The sequence below is a fragment of the Lithobates pipiens genome, unplaced genomic scaffold (assembly GCF_037356315.1).
Source record: "Lithobates pipiens isolate NorthernLeopardFrog02 unplaced genomic scaffold, aLitPip1_a1.2 Scaffold_30, whole genome shotgun sequence".
NCBI lineage: Eukaryota > Metazoa > Chordata > Amphibia > Anura > Ranidae > Lithobates > Lithobates pipiens.
The window spans coordinates 61,562,912-61,586,044 of NW_027507791.1; the positions used below are offsets into that span (position 1 = coordinate 61,562,912).

The 23,133-nt window shown below is 43.3% G+C and overlaps 1 long non-coding RNA gene across 1 annotated transcript; it reads left to right on the top strand.

Moving 5' to 3' along the window:
- The first annotated feature begins 1,185 nt into the window (after positions 1–1,185).
- Positions 1,186–19,954, top strand: LOC143942089 (uncharacterized). The gene is made up of 4 exons (XR_013264675.1): positions 1,186–1,249; positions 3,811–4,164; positions 6,186–6,488; positions 19,379–19,954. It is a non-coding gene; the product is annotated as an uncharacterized LOC143942089 (long non-coding RNA).
- The last annotated feature ends 3,179 nt before the right edge of the window (positions 19,955–23,133 follow it).

Sequence of the window (23,133 nt, forward strand, 5' to 3'; positions counted from 1 at the left end):
TATGTTAATGACACCCCCAGATCCGTCCGCATATCGCAGTGCGATCTGCCGACTCGCACAGGAATCGGATCGCATGGTGTGAACCCCCATGCGATCCGATTCTGTTGCGGACCAAAAAAAGGGTCCCGTGCGAGTTTGCTGCGGGAGCGATGCGAATTCAGCCATACTATCTGTATGGCTGAACTCGCATCGCTACGGAGATCGGATGTGATTTGCGGTGCGAATCACATCCGGATCTCCCCCCGCAGCAGTGTGAACCCAGCCTAACTGACAATTGCATGGTTGTGCGACATTGTACCTAAACAAAATTTACGTCCTTTTTTCCCACAAGAAGAGCTTTCTTTTGGTGCTATTTGATCACCTCTGGGGTTTTTATTTTTTGCATTATAAATAAAAAAAAGACAGACTAATTTGAAAAAAAAGCAATATTTTTTACTTTTTGCTATAATAAATATCCCCAAAAATATCGATCATGTGTAGAGAATTCCGATCGGACAAAGTGCCACGCATGCTCAGATCAAATTCCTACATCAAAGCTATTGGCTACTAGCCTGAACATAGTCCCATCTTAACGAAATTACGTCATCACGTTCTGAAAGATCGGATTTTTTTACAACTTTGTCCGACCGTGTGTATGCAACAGTTTCGGACAAGATCCGAAGGACAAAATCCGACGGATTTGGTTGTCGGAATATCCGACCGTGTGTACAAGGGCTTAGACTTTATGTTATATGCAATTGTCTTTTGTATTTATTTTAATATACAATTTGTTCACTAATCTGGGTGACTTGATCATTTTGACCTGTGCTTCCCGATATTTGGAAGGCCTACCTTTACATGTGCCTTTATATCACACCTCCCCAGTTGTCTGTCTATTAAGATACTTTATTTTTGTCAATGTATCATAAGCTGTGATGTTTTCTGTCACACTGTGAATCCCAGATGTAAACCTTTAAATAAAGAATAAAAAAAAAAAAAGAAAAGAAAAAAGGCATTTGTGTTCTAAAAACATCCTCTAGTGCTACTGTAACAATACAGACCAGAAACTGTTGTTCAGAGAGAATCAAATGTATCAGTCCATTGGCTGTACTGTTAAAGGGGTGGAATTTAGTTTTGCTTTCTCAAACCCACAAGTTTCCGGTTATAATTGATATAAGGACAGTGTACATACAGAAATTCAAAAGGTATCTTAAAAATCTCTTCTGGAAAGTTCAGATGTCTGTCTTCAATCTTCTCTTTTTTTCTGGAGGTAACAAAAATACCTTTAATCATATTTTTTGGTAAAAATTATATTACTTATGCTTAGAATTTATTAAAGTACTTGTAGTTTTGTTTTCCTCTTCACTTGTCACAGATTTTCTGTTATTTTGTGATATGATAAGAGAATAACTATAGAAGTTGATTGTAGCATTTTTTTTTACATATAGGTATACAAAAATAATTTGCACGCAAGTTAAATTGCATAAAATTTATGTAACTAAGCAGTTGGGATGTTGAGTTATGACATTGTTTAAAAATAAATAAATGTAATTTAAAATGAATAAATACATTTACCATTCCACATATACAAAGGTATCTGACAGAAGGAAAATAAAATGTTGTTTTCTGACAGATCGTGTCATTTTTTTCACTCTTTCATATGAACAGCTGCTGTTTTATTATCTGGCAAGAAAAAGCTTTTTTCCAAGCAAATCTTAAAATTTATTTTATACTTTTACAAAAGACAAAACCATGTGACATTATTTAGTTGAGAAATATTAGTTACATAGTAGCTGAGGTCAAAAAAAGACACAAGTCCATCAAGTTCAACCTAATATGATGATGATGATAAGTCTTATAAAAAGCTTTCTTATTTTATGCTGTTTGTAAAATGCTTAAAGGGGATTTCTACTATCAAGAAAAAAAGTAGAAAGCATATGTGATGATATATGATTTATATTAAGATATTAAGATATATTGATGTATTTAATTATATATATTTATTTTTATTAATATTTATTATAAAGAGTATATATATCAGTTTTCTTACTTTTACTAATTTACAGTATTTATTTTACAACTTGTTTCTTATGTATCTCTAGTCAACCTTCATTTTATTATTTATTTTCTTATTCTGTGCTAAAAAAAAAAAAAAAGTTTAATAACCTAACAAGTCTCCTCTGTATGTTTTTAGCAGTTGTTAACTAATCATCCAATCATGTACAGGGAAATACATCAACCTTATATATAATTAAATAATTAAAGTGATTAAATGAACATTATCTCATGTTTTAATAAAACAAATATTTGAATAATGTTACAGTTAGAGTACATCATTTTTCACATTGTTACTTACTGAATAAACAAATATAACTGACATTGACTGGATTGTGCGAATATTTGAAAATGTGTTCCAATTACTACAATGAACCTCTGAGATTCCGTTCTGTGTATTTTTAAATGGAGACTTCATTCTAAAGGACTGAATTTGTTTAGTAAATATTATTTAAGTTAATTTTATGAATATTGTTTTTTTAAGTTAAGTATTTTAATATTTTGATAGGTTTTAAATATATTTTTTCCTATCCTTTACGTTACTTTTTCCCTCTCTTTAAAAGCAGGGAAGGAGCAGCTGCAAATAAATCCTTAAATTAGAATTTTTTCCTGACAAAGGGAGGTGTATTAGATGTGCAGCATGCCTTTGGGTGCTATTATCCCTTAGAAGCAGATGCTTCATTTTGGGTGACAAAAACCCATCTAGGGCAGCCTATTGACCTTCACTATGTGACATGCAGAAATCATATGAAAATTGCTTATCGGGAACGCTCATTCCGGCTACATGATAATATGAACATGGCCTAGTGCATTGATAAAGATTCTACAAGTTGCTGCATGCATTGTGAGAATACAATCACTGTAATCCCACAGTTTCCTGACTTTCTGGCCAGAGTAAAATTAAAGAGTGTTATACCAACTAGACTTGTGCACAACGGAAAATTTAGTTTTGTTTCGGTTCGTTGTCATTCGTAAAAAAAAACTTGCATCCGAATGCATCCGAATGCATCCGATGCATCCGAATGTCCGAAAGATGCAAAATTCGGCCGAATTTCGATTCGTTACGAAACAAATTGCAAAGGCCTAATACCAACCGGCTCCCTTTAAATGCACTGACCACACTGGAGGCAAAACAGGGAATTCCAGGTGATCCTAAAGTTCAGGCAAGACAAACTGTTTTTTTTACATTAGCTGTCAAATTTTTAATTGGATCGATTTTGAATAAGTTGTGATTCCTCAAACCATGTATTCACATATCTGCTAGGATTTTTTTTTATCTATTTATTTTTGTATAATGCAATTTTGGATATTTATTTGTGCCTTTACTGGTATTGTTTACGCAGTGAAGATCCAGATATTTTATAGCTGATATACTTCATGAAAGATTTATAATTTAAGTCTAAAGTTCTCGTTTCTCTTTTTTTTCTATTAAACAATAAACACAATTGAATATCTACTGCCTAAAGATCAATAGCTGCTGCTAAAGGAATTGTAGGAGTTCAAAAACAAGTCTTTAAGGTTTAATGCAATTTATATTTAGTTTATTTATGCTATAAATTAACCTTGTATCAGAAAGTATGGATTAGCTTTAATGCCTATATTCTTTTTTTTACAATTTATTATACTGTATGTGTTGTATTATACTTCATATATTATTTTATATTGAAACATAATTGTATATTAGATTATATATTGTATATTGTATGCTATTTTATATTGCATTGTATAATATATTGTATTATATTGGCTTATATGTCACTTTTCATTGTTTTATAGGGTTGGTTGTCGGAGCAGTTCTACACCAGCCTCAAGATGTCCTGTTTGTTCCAGCTGGTGGTACAGCAAGAATTTCCTGTATATCGGATAAGCTGGATGATCCAAAGAATTACATTACTTGGTACAGAGGACCCCATGGAGCGGACAAAGCTCCTATATTTATTAGAGACTGTGTATGGAGAGATAATACCCATAAATAAAATTGTGAATCGGGTTATAGGGCAAAAAATGTGAATCTGTTGATATACAACGTTCAGAAAAATGATTCTGGAAAATATTTCTGCAAAACAAATTTTAAAGAAGCCAGTGCCAAGCAAGTGATATCTGTGAATGAGACAACCCTAATTGTTGGAGGTATGAAAAACATACTCATTTGAGTCATATACACACATGGATTTATAGATAGGAACAATATTTATTCTCAAATGTTTTGCCATTGTGTTAGCTTTAGATACCTGTACTTGACATTATTATTTTCTAGTATAGAGCTTCCAGCACAGATAACAGGACCCTACCTGAAGTCTACCCGCACCATAAACTTCTACTCCTTACACTAACCTCCTATATCTACATTTACCTACTTGTTTTCCTACAAATGTCCCCTACAGCTGGCCCAAAATCTAACAGCCTTTTGCTTAAATACCAAGATTCCAGCACTGAGAGCCCAATCAAGAAATTCATGATTTGCAAAATACGAGTGCTCCATTCACCTGTAACCCCAATTTTAAGGCCTACGGAACTCTAGTCCTATGGCTCCTTACCTTTGTACAGTAGATTATTGTGGTGGCTGTGAAAAAGAAGGATGGCTTTGTATGGTTTGCCATTTTTTTATCCAGTATTATTAATATTATTATACAGGATTTACATCCTGTATAAAAGTTTACGCATCGCTTTACCATATAAAAGGGAGACAATACATTTACAATGCACTAAAATACAAGAGGGTTAAAGGGCCCTGTTCGTAGGAGCTCGCAATCTAATAGTCTAGAGCAAGTGGTACAAAAGTTTGTAACTGTGGGGGTTGAGCTGATGGAAGTAATAAAACATCAATTGAATGAGTGTTAGGCTTTCCTGAAACATACGTTTTCAGTGATCGCCTAAAGGCAGCCAGGGTATGAGATAGCTAGATAGACTGAGGATGGGAGAACTCCGTAGAAGTCCTGGAGATGAACATGGGAGGAGTAGACAAGGGAGTTTGAGAGCAGGGGGTCTTGAGGGGAGCAGAGGCTGTAGATTGCTTTGTATGTTGTTGTTAGTATTTTGAATTTAATTCACTGGGTATTCAGAATGAGTCTGGCAGCAGCATTCATGAGAGATTGAAAAGGGGATAGCCTATGAAGAGGTAAGTCTATGGGAAAGGAGTTGCAATAGTCAAGGTGAGAGATAACGAGGGAGTGAATGAGTAGCTTGGTGGTTTCATTAATTAAAAAGGGGGGAATTTTAGATGTATATTTTTTGTGGCAATGGACTTAAATCGCCCACCATTTTAATCCTGCCAACTGGAAGAATGAGCTTTGATAGCATATAATACAACTCAGGAGGCTGTGATTTTTGGTCACAGATATTAGGTACAAAGTTGGTTTACTGGTGTAATCATTGCCCTTCAATATTCTATTAAGCAAGCTGAGTAATAAAGAGCAACTCTATAAAACTATAACTTGCATTTTTCGATGCACTATTCAGTGAAGTGTTTAATAAGAAGCTTTTATTGCTGTTTTGCCATTCAGGGACAGACCCAGGGTCCAATCTCTACACTTTTAGGTCTGGCATGGAGGAATCAGATTGCTTATATTCTATATTTTATTTACACATCGGCAGAGAAGTGTAACATCCAGCAAACTAATCAACCTGTGGCCTTTAAAGTGTATCCGAATTAAAAAACAAAAATGTATTTACAGCTTAGATGTGGTGACTGAACAATGTGACAATGCTCAGTCCTCCACTGCTTGTATGGAGGACAAGAAGAAGAGTCTTAGTGGCGGCATCAATGGAGGGGACCATCAGGGACCATCTGGCACAGGCACATCAGTGGCAATTGATTTTCATTCCCTCACACATAGAAATGGCACCAGCAAGGGGCCTCAATGGTGGACTTGGGTAATTAAGAGGTTTTGACAGCTGACTAATATGTCACAAGGGCAGAAATATCTTTGTGAAGTAACTCAGTGGAAACTGGACTTCCTGAAAACTTTACTGAACTGAAATTCACTAATGTTAAACATTTGGTACACTTTCTATAAAATGAGGCCTAATATCTAGCTTTTACTGTAGTGTCGGTATTTAGGGACATACTGCTAGATATTTACAGCTCTCAGCTTGTTTCATGTGGATTACAGTACTAACGTATATTTTATTACCTTGTTATTCATTCACAGACAATTATACAACCATCATTTCTATCCATCTTCTGGCTGCCCCTCAATTTCTTTCTTCCAACAATGCCATCCAGCTGGCTTGTATAGTTAGCGCTTCTCATCATACAGTTCAGGTGACCTGGAACATCTCTGGAATGCATCACAAGGGCAGAATCATTTCTAGGGAGGAAACTGGTGGCATTTGGACTTTTCAAAGCCTTCTCTCACTTCAAAGGGATATTATGCACTATGGAGGTCATGTGATCTGCGAAGTCTGGCTCAGTTCCTCTCCTGTCCAGATACAATGGACAATAAAAAGCAGAGGTAGGTGTATATCCTTTTAAGGTTGGCATTCTTTCACTCTACATCAATGCATTCCTGAAATTGCTACATGCATGATTGTTGTCAGGTGTGGTGCATTGGACATTCAAATGAATGGGCTGCCCTCCGCAACTTGCATCAACGTGCATGTGTTTAAAGCATTGCAGAAGATTGGGCTGACATGAATGGGTCTTTTTACTATGTCTATATTGTTATTGTGTCCTATTCTGATTACAGGCTTGACCATGACCACTGTTTTTACTTTCAAAATATTTTATTTTATAGTAAAGGCACTTACATACGTATAACAGTACATAAACTAACTGCAGCAGGGAGGGCCTGCTGTCACAATGTAAGTAATGAAAACAGGAGACATTAGTGAAAGACAGACAATATCAAAAGGGTACAGTCGGCATGCCCTTCCTCATCGAGGGGCTACATGAAAAAGAGGTAAACGGAGGGTGACCCCCCCGGGAGAGCCCACCAAGTAGAACTATTAGGGGTAGCTCCCAGGAGCCCCCATTCCGACACCCCTAATAGGGAACTTGCTGTGCCAGGATGGGGGAGTATCCTCCCAGGCCCCTCCCTCTCAGAGGGATAAAGCAGTTGGAGGACCGTCTGCAGTGGGTACCGCAACATTAAATTGGACTGTATGGTGAACCTGTCAATTACAGCTCTGTTGAGCAAACCAAAAACATAGAACGACTAGAAGGACAGAGAAAAGAAAAGAGGAGGAGAAGAGGAGAACAGAGGGGTAAGGGGAGGTAAGCTATGTCCTGAAAGGGTGGAAGGTTATAGCGGGGGAATGTTTCGCATTCAATGTAAGAGAGGGCGTTTTAGGGGTGAGGTCTGGTCACTAGGGGAGAGCCTGGGGGTACCCCAGGCAGCAGAGAGATTCCCATGTAACGGGCCCAAGGGTCCCACACCTTTCGGAATTTAGGTGTGGTGTCTGACAGAATACCTGACAGTTTTTCTTGGGACATTATCCACGATATCTTCCTCTTAACTGCGAGGAAGGAGGGTTTGGGTTGCTTCCATGCGGAGGCAATCGCAATTTTGGCTCCTAATAGGATAAAATAAGTTAGTTTCTGAATGTTACCAGACATCAAAGGAACCGGGGTATTGAGTAACGCAACCTCTGGAGTTCTCGGAACCCGGCAGCCTGTGACTAAGTAAATCAAGTTGAAGATTTTAGTCCAGAACGAACGAAGTCTAGGGCATTCCCACCAGATGTGGATCATGGAGCCACGAAGTTGGCACCCCCTGAAACATAAGGGGTTAGCCGTGGGATATATTTTGGCTAGCCTTACTGGAGTGAGGTACCACCTGGTTATCAATTTGATGCTAGCCTCCATTAGTGAGGTGTTCTGGATCCCACGAAAGGATCTGGCTAGGGCCAGCTGCCAGGTTTCGAGACTGCCAGAGGTCTGGAGATCAGATTCCCAAGCCGTCATATAGGGGGATTTGCCCGTTGGGGAAGTGAGAGCCGCGTAGATCACTGAAATACCACCCCTCTGCTCCCCGATCCTACCACACCAGGCTTCATATTCAGTAAAGGAAGGAGGAAGGGGTTTGTTTTTCCAAAGTGAGTTCAAGAAGTGAGATATTTGTTGGAAGCGGAACCTCTCTGTATCTGGTAGCTCTAAGTGTTCGATACAATAAGCTAGGGAAATCGGACCCCTGGAATTGAAAAAGTGACCTATCCGGTATAGTCCCTTGTCCAACCACCATCTGAAGGCCTCAATGTTCAGACCAGGGGGGAAGTCATGATTACGGAACATGTGAGCAAGGGGTCTTAAAGTGGAGACTAGGGAAGGCTCTTTGCGAAGACCGTCCCATAGGGCGCAGGAGTGAGATAGGGATGGGGACATGATGGGCGGCCTGGCTTTGGGCGGGCACCATAATAGAAAATCTAGTGTAAAGGAGGGTACCGAACAGCGTTCTATGGACTGCCAATCCGGTTTCTCATATTTGGAGTAGATCGAGGAGAGTTGGGCTAGGCGAGCTGCAAGGTAGTATTTGTGGAGGTTAGGCAGACCCAACCCCCCCCTGCGTCTGTGCAGGAAGAGCGTGTTTTGCGGTAGACGGTATCCCTTATTACCCCAGATATATTTCAGTATTTTGCTTTGCAGAGAGCAAAGGTGGTCCTTCCGAACTGGTATTGGCAGGGCTCGAAAATAGTAGAGGATTTTGGGGAGAAGGGTCATTTTTATGGAGTTAATCCGGCCAAGCCAGGATAGTTCGTGTTTAGACCATGAGGAGAGATCAGTTTCCAGCTGTCTGTATAATTTGGGGTAATTGTGGGCATACAACATCTCTATTTTAGGTGTAAGGGAGATACCCAAGTATTGGATGGCAGTGTCACTCCATTGGAACGGAAAGGATTGTTTGAGTGAGAGGACTTGGTGGGTGGGGAGAGAAATATTCAACGCCACAGACTTGGAGTAATTAACCCTCAAGCCTGAGACCTTGGCAAAGTCGTCCAATACCCGGGATAAGTTGGGCAGGGTTGTGAGGGGGGAAGTGAGGAACAACAGTATGTCGTCCGCGAAGAGTCCACATTTGTGCGTTTGACTACCGCATTGGACACCTCCAATGTCCATATTGTGGCGGACTGCGATCGCCAGTGTTTCAATGGCTATTGCAAATATGAGGGGGGACAGGGGGCACCCCTGTCTGGTCCCCCTGGTGATGGGAATTGGCTCAGAGAGGTATCCCTGCATTCGAATTTGGGCCCTCGGCTGGGAGTATAAGGCCCGTAATAAGCCCAGGAAGCGAGCCCCAAATCCCCACCTGTCAAAGAGCTGGAAGATGTACTGCCATGAGACCGAGTCGAAAGCCTTCTGAATATCTAAGGAAAGGAGGAAGCCAGATTGTCCGGGTCCCCCTTCCCAATTAGACTGCAAAATGGAGATAATATCAATCGCCCTCCGAATTTGATCAGGTCCCTGTCTGCCGGGGATAAAACCAACTTGGTCCTTGTGGACGTAGCGTCCGATAAAGGAGGCTAACCTATTGGCCATAACTTTCGTGAGAATTTTGAGATCATTATTAATAAGGGAAATCGGTCTGTAGTTGCTGACATCTTCCAAGTTCTTGCCAGGTTTGGGGATGACCGTGATATACGCCGTGTTAAGGTGGGGATCCAGGGGGTCTCCATTAGCTTTATGATTACCGAGATTGGCCAGGTGAGGGGCTAGCGTGTTGGCAAAGGCTTTATAGTAAGGGATCGAAAGACCGTCGGGTCCAGGGGCGGAGCTTTTTTTAAGAGCCTTTATGACTTCCAGTATCTCCTCTGCCTGGAAGGGGGCTTCCATAACTTGTTTGTGAACGTCCGATAAGGCCGGGATGGGAAGTCCCTCCAAAAACTTTGGAAGGAGGTTATCTTTGGGAGGTGGGGAGCTACTGTAGAGAGAGGTGTAAAAGTTCTGAAAGGCATTCAGAACTGTGACCGGATTAGACGTGGGCGGGAGTCCTGCACTTCTGATCCGAGGGAGGGTGCTCAGCTTGGTTCTAGGGGAGAGTCTATTAGCCAGGAGTGTGCCTATTTTGTCCGCCTGTGAGTAAAATTTGTGGCCAGACCACCTAACCGATTTTTCAGCTTTCGTGGTGAGGGCGAGATTGAGTTCTAAGCGAGTCTTGTCTAGTATGGAGGTGGGGGTGCGGAGGGGGTCCTTTTTGTGAAGAGCTCTGAGTTTAGAGTATTCCTCTTCTAGCTTCAGGATGGTTGATTGCCTTTCCCGTTTTATTTGAGAACCTAATTGCATGAATTTTCCCCTAATATATGCTTTGTGCGCCGCCCACAGGGTTTCGGGGGAGACATCAGGAGTCGCATTAATAGAGAAATATTCCTGCAATGCTTTGTCGAGATCCATAACTCGTGATGGCTCCGAAAGGAGGGATTCATTTAACCTCCAATGCCTAGGGTGTCTCCCACTCGAACCCCCCAGGGCCGTCACAATTACCAGTGAGTGATCCGAGATCACTGTGTCAGTGATGGAGGCTTTGAGCATCCTGGGAAGGAGCGAGGAGGGGACAAGTATGTGGTCTATGCGTGCATATGATTGGTGAGGCGCTGAGAAGTGAGTGTAGTCTCTCTTTGTGGGGTTTAATTCCCGCCAGACATCGGATAACCCATGAGCGTGCAGCAATTTGGCGATCCGTAAGCTTGCCTTCGTGGGCCTGGTTAAGCGGGAACGTGAGGGGGAGGATTTATCAAGTCCTTGATCAAAGGCGACGTTAGAGTCCCCTCCGACAATAACCGTTCCCTCTAAAAGAGGTGCTAAGGTGCGCAGCAGGGATTCGAAAAATTTGGCCTGACCCGTGTTCGGGGCGTAGTAGGAGACCAAGGAGTAAAGTTGGTCCCCCACAGTGCCCTTTACAAGTAAATACCTGCCCTCCGGATCCGCTTTTTCAAAACTTTTATTGAATTTGCATGTTTTGGCAATCAAAATGGCTACCCCCCTGGTCTTGGATTCCGCGTTGGCTAAGAAGAACTGAGGGAAGTGGGCATGTAGGAACTTGGGACTATACCGGATAGGAAGGTGGGTTTCCTGAAGTAGAATTATATCTAGTTTCAGGGATTTGTAGTAATCAAGGGCTTTTCTCCGTTTGATGGGGGAATTAAGACCCTGAATGTTATGGGAGGCTATCTTAAGCCTAGCAGCCTGTGAATCAGCCATGGAGCAGAGGGGGAGCCCAGCATCTGAAAGCGACCTCACTTACCCAATCCATAGCGGGGTTCTTGGTAAGGGCATTGGGATCGGTGGCCCGAGGTTGTCTCCCAGGATACCATGTCGACTGGGTTGGCTCAGCCCAACCTGAGGAGAAAAAAAATAGTGTCATGTAAACATTCAACGGGGGTAGCTTACCATCAAGGGGGGAGAGAGGGGGAGAAAGGGCAAGGAAAGAAAGGGTTCCTGAGAAGAGAAAGAGGAGATCAGGGCAGGAGACCCCCCCGAAATCCCAAGAAAAAACAATGAAGACAACCGACCCATAAGGTCAGAAGTCCCGACCCTCAGACGCCTGGGATAGGCCGAGGGAGGGAGAGTTACACATGTGGTCCCTCGCGGAACTGGGGACCCCTAGTCGGGTAACTACCCGAGCTGTGAAATCAACTTTAAATAGCAATAACATATAAGCAGCAATATACAAAAAAAAGGAATTTTTCTTGAGGCACGGCTAAACATAATGTCTAGAAGACACTGGGGCTAAACAATGAATGCTGTTCTTTAGGCATAAGGTAGGATGGTATATCCAGGGGGGGTGCTGTGGAATGCAGCCCCCTGGGAAATCCTCAAAGCAACCTTAGGGCCCATTTCGAGGGGATGTAAAAAAATATGAGGGGTTACGGGCAGTCCAGTAGATGGACGAAGTACTGCATAGCGTCCCGGAATATTGGAGGCAATGGGGAGAAGGGTAGCACAAGGGTAGCACAAGTCCTAGGCAAGGGGAGGGCAAAAAGGGTTGGAGGGCCAAACTTTCAATGTTTGGGGAGCAGTCCTCCGGCCCTCTCCAGGACCTCGGACGGTCAGTCACAGAATGGAGAGTCTGAAAATGGGACTGGAAGTTGCTCAGGTGGGTGCATTATCCTTGACCTTCTTGGCTCTTCCGGAGGTCCACAACGGGGATTGTGGGCTGTTAGGAGTGGGTCGTTTGTTGGATCCTTGGCTAGGGTTAGAAGTGTCCATGTCAGCTTCTTGAGAAATGATTTTCAGCCTGGTGAGGAGCTTTTCCCCCTCGGGGAAAGTGGAGAAGGCAAAAGACTTCCCTTTGTCCGTGAACCTGACCGCAAATGGGAATGCCCATTTGTATTTTATGTCTTTTTGTGACATTGCAAGCAAGAGGGGTTTTAGAGCTCTCCGTCTCTGTATAGTGGAGGGGGAGAGGTCCGCAAAGATCTGAACCTGGTGGCCCTGGTAATTGACGTGTTGCAGGGATCTGGCTCTCTTCATAACTTCTTCTTTCACCGAGAAGTGATGTGGCTTGGCCAGAACATCTCGCGGGGTGCCATCCTTCCTAGGGGGGCCGAGGGTTCTATGGACCCGGTCAAGTTCAAGCTTAGTAGCTGGGATGTCAGGGATTAGCTGTTGAATGAGGTCTTGCACCGCCCTGGACACATCAGTTATTGATTCTGGAAGCCCGCGAATTCTGACGTTATATCTGCGTGACCTATTTTCGAGGTCATCTATACGGGCCATGGCTATGTCCAATTGCTCCTGTACTGAGTAAATGTGCCTGGAGTTTTGGATGGATCTGGCTATGGTATCCTCCATTTTATGTTCGATCGTTTCGATCCGGGAGCCTAGGTTAATAAAATCAGCTTTCAATTCCCCCGTGATTTGCAAGGCAGTTTGGGAGAGGCCCCTCTCTAATAGTTCAGAGAATTTGCCAAACAGGGCATCCATGTGGGAGACTGGGTCTGCATGAGCAGCCTCGTGGGGGGCCATGGCGGCCTGGGTAACCCTGTAGGTCCCCGCTGGGGAGGGGGAGAACTCCTGGATGGTGCGTTCCAGCAGAGAGACCGTGGAGGCCGGGGACGGTGTGGCTTCCTTGGGGAGACCCCTGGGGTTGCCTGGGGTGGCGTGGAGAGGAGGAAAGTCTGTATCTGACCTGAAATCCACTGTGCCTGCGGATCTGTGATCCTGAGACAGGAGCTGTGCTGCGGTGGCCATCTTGGATTTCTCCCTCACGTCCAATGAAGCGAACAGCGGGCCCAGATTGCGTTTAGCCAGTCCACCGGTCATTCAGAAATGTGCCCCAACACTTCGGGAGTCCGCCCCTATAGCTCGGGAAGCGGAAGGGTAGCCGTGTCGTGCGGTAGGGGTTCCGTCGTTCCGCGAGGCAGCGGAGCTTTAGATGATCGCGGCCATCTTGGAAGCCTCGCGCATGCGCGGACCACTGTTTTTAACAACCATTTTCAATTTCGGCCAGAGGGTCATAGCAGACAGTAGTCGGGGTTTTATCTCTGCCTAGGTGCCTTTCCTTTCATTTTCTATGCTTTCCATACTCTTTTTCCACTTTTTGTATTTTTTCTTCTGTCTATAATAAATCTTACTATGAAGAATATGAGATGTGAATACAGTCATTTGTAAAGCACTATAGGTCACACTGATCTATAAAATGGATGACATGTCAGTGATCTCATGCAGTGTCAAGTCTGTGTCTGCAGTCTCTAACCATCTTATGCAGCATGTCCGTAGTCTTTGACTTTTTTGTAGCATTACATACAATAAATAATAGATTGCTCATATGGTAATGTTAGGGGCCACACTTTTGGCCCCTTATATCAAGCAAGGAGTCTACCACTGCCCTTGACTCTTGAATGCTGATTCTGACCAATGAAGTGATAACCCGCTGTGTTTCTTCATCCTGTTAACCTATTTCCAATGCTTACAGCTAACTATGAATTACAGTTACTTAAAATACTTAGGATGCCATCTATTTCAGAGCTCTCCATTTGAAGGTTATAATTGGCTGGTTATCTTGCTGCAAGGATTTCACTGATCTAAAACAAGTAGCAGAAAATGAGTTCTGATTTCAGCTTCACATTTGCTCTATATCAGTGAAAGCATTAAACTATATTACGGTAAGCTATACCCAATATCAATAGGTATAATAAGCATTAAGGTATACCCAATAGCATATAAATATATTATATTGCAGCTTACTAGTCCTTGCACTGTATATGGCGCCTGCATTAATTTTTTTTTGTCAGCCCTTTATTTCCTTTTGGTAATGATGACAGTAACATACTTCCTGTAATAGGGTGCCAACACTCACTCACTGCTACCGTATCTATGGAAGAACAGTATTGTGACTCTGCTATGCCCTACAGATTTGGATTAAAGAGCACCTCATCTTCTCCTCATCTGCATTATATAGGTGGGAAGGGTATGGAAGAAAGCTGGGAAAGTTACTAACTGTGATTTAATCATTCAACTCCTAAGTTATTATAGGACACAGCAGTGACATAGGGGTTGGTGGAAGGAAGCATAGCGCGTGGCAGGAGTCACAGGCATCCAACAATTCAGGAAATGTTGAATGCTGTAGAGCGGGGATATCAAACTGGCAGCACCCCAGCTGTTGCAGAACTACAAATCCAATCATGCCTCTGCCTGTGGGAGTCATGCTTGCAACTGTCAGCCTTGCAATGCCTCATGGGACTTGTAGTTCTGCAACAGCCGGAGGGCCGCCAGTGTGACACCTGTGCTGTAGAGTCTCACAGCAACTGTAGTGCTGGAATAGAATGATGATTGGAGACAAGGGTTGCTGGAGATGTGAATATAGTGCCTCTTTTATTACAGGGAGCTGCCATTAAGATTATGTTGGGTGACTAACATTTGATTTATGGGAGTAGTGTTGGGCGAATGGTTTGGGCCAAACAAAAGTTCAGCCCAAGCATCGCCTGTTCACCCGTTCGGCAAACACCCCGAATTTGCAGGGCGCTTGGCAGAGCAAACATCTTGCCGAGTGCCCCACAATGCACTGCGCACTGCTGGGTACATTCTAGGGCCCTAATTGGATATGACCTTGCACCTGACCTCTGGGCACAGAGCACTGTCAGAGCCCTGATTGGACAAAATTATCTGACTTTTTCCAATCATGGCTCAGTGCCCATAGTGCCACCCCACACTATAAAAGGTTCCTTCCCATAGGAAGCTTTTGCAGTGTGTTGTTGGAGTGGAGATAGATAGAGCAGGGCTCAGTTTGCTACTAGTGAGTTAGGGTGTTCACTTATGCTGCGTACACACGATCAGACTATCCGGCGACAATCCGCCTGTGTGTGGGCTCCGGCTGACTTTTGTTTTCCTAAAAGTCCGGCGGACTTAGAAAGTAGTTTTGACTCAAAAATTGTCAATCCGGCCGTCTGTGTGCTAGTCCGCCGGACTTTTGAAATGAACGGACATTCCCGCAATACAGAAAAGTCAGTTCATTTTGAACGCGGCTCCAGGTAGCTGGGACTAGCGAAGGAAGTCAATGTCATCGCCTTTGGCAGCGAGATTGACACGTCGCTGGCCCCGTCACCTAGTATGGACTTAAAGGGGAAGCCCTACACCGAAAAAAATAGCGTGGGGGTCCCCCCAAGGTCCATATCAGACCCTTATCCAAGCACGCAGCCCAGCCGGTCAGCAAATGGGGTGGGTACGAGCGAGCGCCCCCCTCCTCCTGAGCCGTACCAGGCCATGTGCCCTCAACATGGGGGGGTGCTTTGGGGAAGGGGGGCCCTGCAGCCCCCCACCCCAAAGTACCTTGTCCTCATGTTGATGAGGACAAGGGCCTCTTCCCGACAATCCTGGCCGTTGATTGTCGGGGTCTGCGGGCAGTCCTCTGGGACTGTGACATCATAATGGGCAGGGACATCACTCGGTGATGTTTATTGAAGATCCATAAAATAAGAAGATTTTGTTTGGAATGTCTGAATCAAAAAGTTGTGTACACACTATACAAAAATCAAATGATCGTGCCTCATACGGAAATGTTCTTTTGATTTTCTTATAGTGTATACCCTATTTTAGGCATACATTTGTTTTTTTTTCTTCTGGTCTGTTTCCATGTCTTGTTTTTTTTTTTTTCTCCCTGCCTCTATACAATTTTCCTACCTCTTGTGTTTTCCGAAGTGCACATCTGTAGTCCTTATGATTTCAATATACTTTTTATTCTGTTTGTTTTCTCTAAAAGGGCCATGCTGCTATTATCTCTACATCATATAAACAACCATAATATACTCAAATATTCCACAATAACCAAATATTTAACCACTTGCCGCCCGCCCTATAGGCAATTGATGGCTGCAAAGTGGTTGCATAATCCTGACCGGACGTCATATGTTGTGATCAGGATTATGAGCCGCTGCGCGCCCCCGCGGCGATCGTTGTTGCGGGGTGTCAGTCTGACACCCGGCAACTACGATCTCGGTAAAGAGTCTCCGACGGAGACTCTTTACCACGTGATCAGCCGTGTCCAATCACGGCTGATCACAGTGTTAATGGGAAGAGCCGGTGATCGGCTTTCCCTCACTCGCGTCTGTCAGACGCGAGTAAAGGAGAGCCGATCGGCTACTCCTCTGACAGGGGGGGTCTGTGCTGATCGATTATCAGCACTGGACCACCAGGGACGCCACCAGACCACCAGGGAAAAGGTAATCCTCCCTAGACCACCAGGGATGCCAGTCAGCACAATGGGTGCCAATCAGTACCCATAATGGATGCCAATCAGTTCCCACAATGGGCATCACTGATTGGCATGCATTATTGTTTGGCACTGATTGGCATCCATTACTATAGTATAACACCAATGCTGCCTATGAGTGCCCACCTGTGCCGCCTATCAGTGCCAACCTGTGCCACCTATCAGTGCCCACCTGTGCCGCCTATCCATGCCCATCCATGCCCATCTGTGCCGCCTATCCATGCCCATCTGTGCCGCCTATCCATGCCCATCTGTGCCACCCATCTGTGCCGCCCATCCGTGCCGCCCATCCGTGCCAGCTATCAGTGCCAATTTGTACCACCTATCAGTGTCCGTCCGTGTCGCCCATCCGTGTCGCCCATCCGTGTCGCCCATCAGTGCCGCCCATCAGTGCCACTTCATTGGTGCCACATTGGTGCCCATCAGTGCTGCCTTATCAGTGCCCATCAGTGTAGCCCCATCAGTGCCCATCAGTGAAGGAGAAAACGTACTTATTTACAAAGTTTTGAAACTGAAACAAAAAAAACTTTTTTTTTTCAAAATTTTCGGTATTTTTTTATTTGTAGCGCAAAAAATAAAAACCGTAGAGGTGATCAAATACCACCAAAAGAAAGCTCTATTTGTGGGAAAAAAATGATAAAAATTTCATTTGGGTACAGTGTAGCATGACCGCGCAATTGTCATTCAAAGTGCGACAGCGCTGAAAGCTCAAAATTGGTCTGGGCAGGAAGGTGTTTAAGTGCCCTGTATTGAAGTGGTTAAAATAACTAGTCTGCATGCTGAAAAACATAAGCAGAAAAAATTGCATGTGCTGAAATTTACATACAAAGTATATGTTACAATATAACAGTGTAGTAATTAAGACTGGTGAATGACAACTTTTTGTGCACCAGTGATTATCAGGTCATAAGTCTACGACAGTTCATAAATCTTATATCTACAGTATGTAATTTGTGCTTCTTCCATGATCAAAACACTCCACACTATTATGCCACATGTGATATCCCACATTTCTACACTATGATCTCACCACCTTTCTTGACCTATGTATCAGATAGGTCACATACAGCCTTCCCCTTTAAGGGGTGATAATCTTTAATCTCTTCCTCCGAACAGCCCAAGAATATGAAATGTCTCCTGTCTCTTCCAGATTTAATAAGCCTTGTAGGGATGGTTTGCAGCCTTGTATTCCAGAGAGACAACCTTTATCCTTTTCAATCCAGTAATCTGTCTATCAATCGTTTTATTATTGTCACCTTTCTATCTTAGTGATCTTGTCAATTATTGGTTTCCTTCAAATGTTCCTATTTTTGTATATACTTTTTTTTAAGCTTTTTCTGTCTGGATACAATGAGGGTCTCATATAGAGGGGTTAATTCAAGAAGTAGCAAACACAGGACACATGGAGCTTTACCACTTCCAAGATTCATGGATGGATGCTAAGGTTATCCCTGCGCTAATAGGGACAATTTACACCTGTGCACTATGATAACACATTTGTGCTGCAGTGCCATTCAGAATGAATGTACCTTCCCAGTGTACCTGCATTGCTAAAAATGTTGCACAGGTGCTTTATGTGTTGGGGGCCATTCATTGTGCTTTGTAACACAGCATGACACCTGCTTTGTGGAGCACTACTAAAAATGCTACATGCATGAATTTTGCTCAACTCGTTTAAACAAAGTTGAACGTCAACTGTTATTCTTAGGCCAATGAGCTGTGGGCAGGGGATATTCTACTCTGCAGCTAATGCACACAAAGGGGGTAGGAATGCTTATGATATCATTGACCTCCCATGGCCACATGCCCATATAAAAAAGAAAAAACTGGTAGGGGGTGTAATCCTTTCTCACTTTATCCAAAACTTAAAATAAACAGTCTTCCAGACCAGGGTTCCTCCAGAGGTGGCTGATAGTGTCTGCATAGTTCTTGGGCCAACGCCACTTGGGAGAGCCAGTGACTTGACACCAATGATCTTTTAGCTTTCAGTAAAGGTTTCATTCTGACAGTCAATGTAATTCTCATTCATTCCCAGTGGTGACAAATGTAAGGGTGGCAATCTTCTCAGTGACTACTAATCCAAGGGATATTCTTCCCACTGACCACCAGTGTAAGGGGCATTCTTCCCATTGACTGTTAATGTAAGGAGCATTCTTCCCACTGGTGACCAATGTAAGGGGAGCATTCTTTACACTGATCTCTAATAAAAGGGTGGCATCATTACCACTGACCACTAATATAAGGGGGGCATTCTTCCCAGTGACCCCCAAAGTAAGGGGGACATTCTTCCCAGTAACAAGGCAAGGGGCATCCCACTGATGAATTAATTTTAGCAAGGGTTCCCTGGAACCTGAAAATTATTTCAAGAGTTATTCTGGGGTAAAAAGATTGAGAAGAGCTGGTTTTAAATTTTGGAGACAGAGGATCAACCTAACAGCCATTATATATGCTTTGAAGGACGTGGAGTCCTCACTGAAACCACCATTTTTATTGCAGAAAATATTTATTTTTAAGGAAACCTTTCCTGAGCAGGAACCTTTTCCCCAAGCAACTGGACTTTGAATAGATATCCATTTTGGCAAAAAAAATAAAAAATTCTATTGTGATCATCTCTGTAATAAGTAGATCACCTTGGCTCTCTTTCTCCTCTTTTATAGGATCCCGTAACATCTAAATGACCTATCTTTATTGTTCTTTTCCAGATACAGGGCATAATGTGCTCTTTCAGTGTTCCGTTTTGGTAAGCTCTACTGTGATCACCGTGGGTCTACTGGCAGGCATCCTCGCTATACATCTATCCTGTATGTACCAGTGACATCATCATCATCAGCCACAACTAACTTGGAAAAAGGGAGGTGGCCAGAAGATTCAAATTGCAGCGCTTAAAAATGATACTAAACACAAACTGTTTAATTTACATTGTGCCTCCTATTTCTGTATGAGAAAGGGGAAAAAAGGAATAAGCACGGATTACTCCTAGTGTCTCACCATGCAATACCAATGGAATTAGAGGACTATCTTGATACCACAAATAGAACAGGAGTAAAAATACAATACTTTTTATTTAGAAAATCAGAAGAAAATATATATATAAAGATTTAGACATTAAAAACATTGATTACAAAGCCAATGCACATTTCATAAATGACATACAACCACATAATGTAATCATATCCAGCCCTCAATTTGGAGAAAGGCGGTAATCCAATAGTTGATGCCCAAATGGATAGCAGTTCTTTTTCTCAAGGAGAAAGAAAGGAGGAAGGGAGAAAAGGAAGGGAAGGGAATAAAGAAAAGGAGGGGGGAGGGGGGAGAAAGGGAAGGAGAGGAATGGAGAGGGGAAGAAAAAAGGAAGGGGGAAAGAGGGGAGGGGGGGAGAGGGGGAAGAAAGGAACAAAAGAAAGGGAGGGGTGGGGGAAAGGAAGGAAAAGAATAAGAGAGGGGGAGAAAAAGAAGGGAGGAAAAAAGGGGGTGGGAGGGAAAAAGAAAGAAGAGGAATGGGAAACAGAGGAAGGGAAAGGGAAGGAAAAAGAAGGTGGAGGGGCGAAAAGAGGGAAGGAAAAAAGGGAAAAAGGGGGGGAAGGAAAGGGGGGAGAGAGGGGGAGAGAGGGGGAAGGGGAGGGGGGGGGATGAGGGAAGAAAAGGGAAAGGGTGGGAAAGAGGGGGAAAAGATAACAAGAAGGAGAAGGAAAGAAGGGAAGGAATGGGGATAAGAAATGATATCCATCCATATATGTGTATATACCAACATGCACCCGCACACCCATAAATATATATGCCTATGCGTACACACGTACTGTATGTACACATACACAGGAATGGAGGGACAAGGAGCTTAAAGATAAACAGCACCTACCCATCGGTGATGATTAATAAGGTTTAATTTAAGTTCATGCCAGAATCACCATTTTGCTGATCTCCATCGCGTTAAACCAAATTACCAGGACAAGGTTATCCCTATAGGTATTCCGGGAGCAAAGTCCTGTAGTTTATATTATCATATAGTCTTCCAGTCCTTTGAAGACAACATAAAGAATATTAAAGTATTAAGATAGAGGTCCGTTACAAAAACGGACCTCTGTTACCTTTAACCACATCAGTACAGTGCACTTACACCCCCTTCCTGACCAGACCAATTTTCAGCTTTCAGCGCTCTCACAGTTTAAATAACAATTACTCCAACACTGTATCCATATGAAACTTGCGTCCTTTTTTCCCACACAAATAGAGCTTTCTTTTAGTGGTATTTAATCACTAGTGGGTTTTTTATTTTTTGTGCTATAAATAAAATAAAATGTAAATTTTGTGAAAAAAATGCCTTTTTCTTTGTTTCTGTCATAAATTTTTGCTAATTAGTAATTTTTCTTCATAAATTTTGGCCAAAATTTATACTGCTACATATCTTTGGTAAAAATAACCCACATTAGTATATATTATTTGGTCTTTGTGAAAGTTATAGAGTCTACAAACTATGGTGCCAATTGCTGAAAATGGATCACTTCTGATCAGGCCTTCAGTACATCAGGTGTATCTCATTTCTTGAGACACTAACAAGTCAGGAAAGTACAAATACCCCCCAAATGACCCCTTTTTACAAAGTAGACATTCCAAGGTATTAGGTAAGTAGCATGGTGAGTTTTTTTAAGTTGTCATTTTTTCCCACAATTCTTTGCAAAATGAAGATTTTTTTTATTATTATTTTTTTTTACAAAATTGTCATATTATCAGGTTATTTCTCACACACAGCATATGCATACAACAAATTACACCCCAAAATACATTCTGCTACTCTTCCCGAGTACGGTGATACCACATGTGTGAGACTTTTACACAGCCTGGCCACATACAGAGCACTAACATTGATGTAGTACCTTCAGACGTTCTACGAGCAAAAATTACGCATCTCATTTCTCAACCACCTATTACACTTTTGAAGGCCCTGGAGTACCAGGGCAATGGAATTTCCCATAAAATGACCCCATTTTGGAAAGCAAACACCCCAACGTATAATCTGTGAGGCATAATGAGTCTTTTGAACGGTTCATTTTTTTCCAGAAGTTTTTGGAATATGTGGAAAAAAATGAAAACACATTTTTTTTTTACACAAAATTGTCAATTTATAAGATATTTCTAACACATAGCAAGAATGACACCCCAAAATACATTCTGCTACTATTCCCGAGTATGGCGATACCACATGTGTAGAACTTTTACACAGCGTGGTCACATAGAGAGGCCGAACATTGAAGTAGTACGTTCAGGCATTCTAGGAGCATAAATGACACATCTCATTTCATTCCTACCCATCACACTTTTGAAGGTCCTGGACCACCAGGACAGTGAAATTACCCACAAAATGACCCCATTTTGGAAAGCAAACACCCCAACGTATATTCTAGGAGACATGGGCTGCAAATAGGTACTCGGGTACTCTAATGGTCTAGAGATAGGTATTCTGGTACTCTGATGGCATGGTGACAGGTACTCGGTTATTCCTGATGGCCTGGTGGCAGGTACTTGGGTACTCTGATGGCCTGGTGACAGGTACTTGGGTATTCTGATGGCCTGGTGACAGGTACTCGGGTACTCTGATGGCCTGGTGACAGGTACTCGGGTACTCTGATGGCCTGGTGACAGGTACTCGGGTATTCTGATGGCCTGGTGACAGGTACTCTGATGGCTTGGTGACTGGTATTTGGGTACTCTGAAGGGCGGTGACAGGTACTCAGATGAACTGTGAAAGGTACTCAGGTACTCAGATGAACTGTGATAGGTACTCGGGTACTCAGATGAACTGTGACAGGTACTCGGGTACTCAGATGGACTGGGACAGGTACTCGGGTACTCAGATGGACTGGGACAGGTACTCAGATGGACTGGGACAGGTACTTGGGTACTCAGATGGGCTGTGACAGGTACTCGGGTACTCGGATGAACCGTGACCGGTACTCGGGTACTTTGATGGGCTGTGACAGCTACTCGGGTACTCGGATGAACCGTGACAGGTACTCGGGTACTTTGATGGGCTGTAACATGTACTCGGGTACTTTGATGGGCTGTGACAGGTACTTGGGTACTCTGATGGACTGTGACAGATACTCGGGTACTCTGATGGACTATGACAGGTACTCGGGTACCCTGTTGGACGGTGACAGGTACTCGGGTACCCTGATGGACCGTGACAGGTACTTGGGTACCCTGATGGACCGTGACAGATACTCGGGTACCCTGATGGGCCGTGACAGGTACTCGGGTACTCTGATGGGCCGTGACAGGTACTCGGGTACTCTGGTGTGCCGTGACAGGTACTCGGGTACTCTGATGTGCCGTGACAGGTACTCGGGTATTCTGATGGGCCGTGACAGGTACTCGGGTACTCTGATGGGCCGTGACAGGTACTCGGGTACTCTGATGGGCCGTCACAGGTACTCGGTACTCAGATGGACCGCGACAGGTA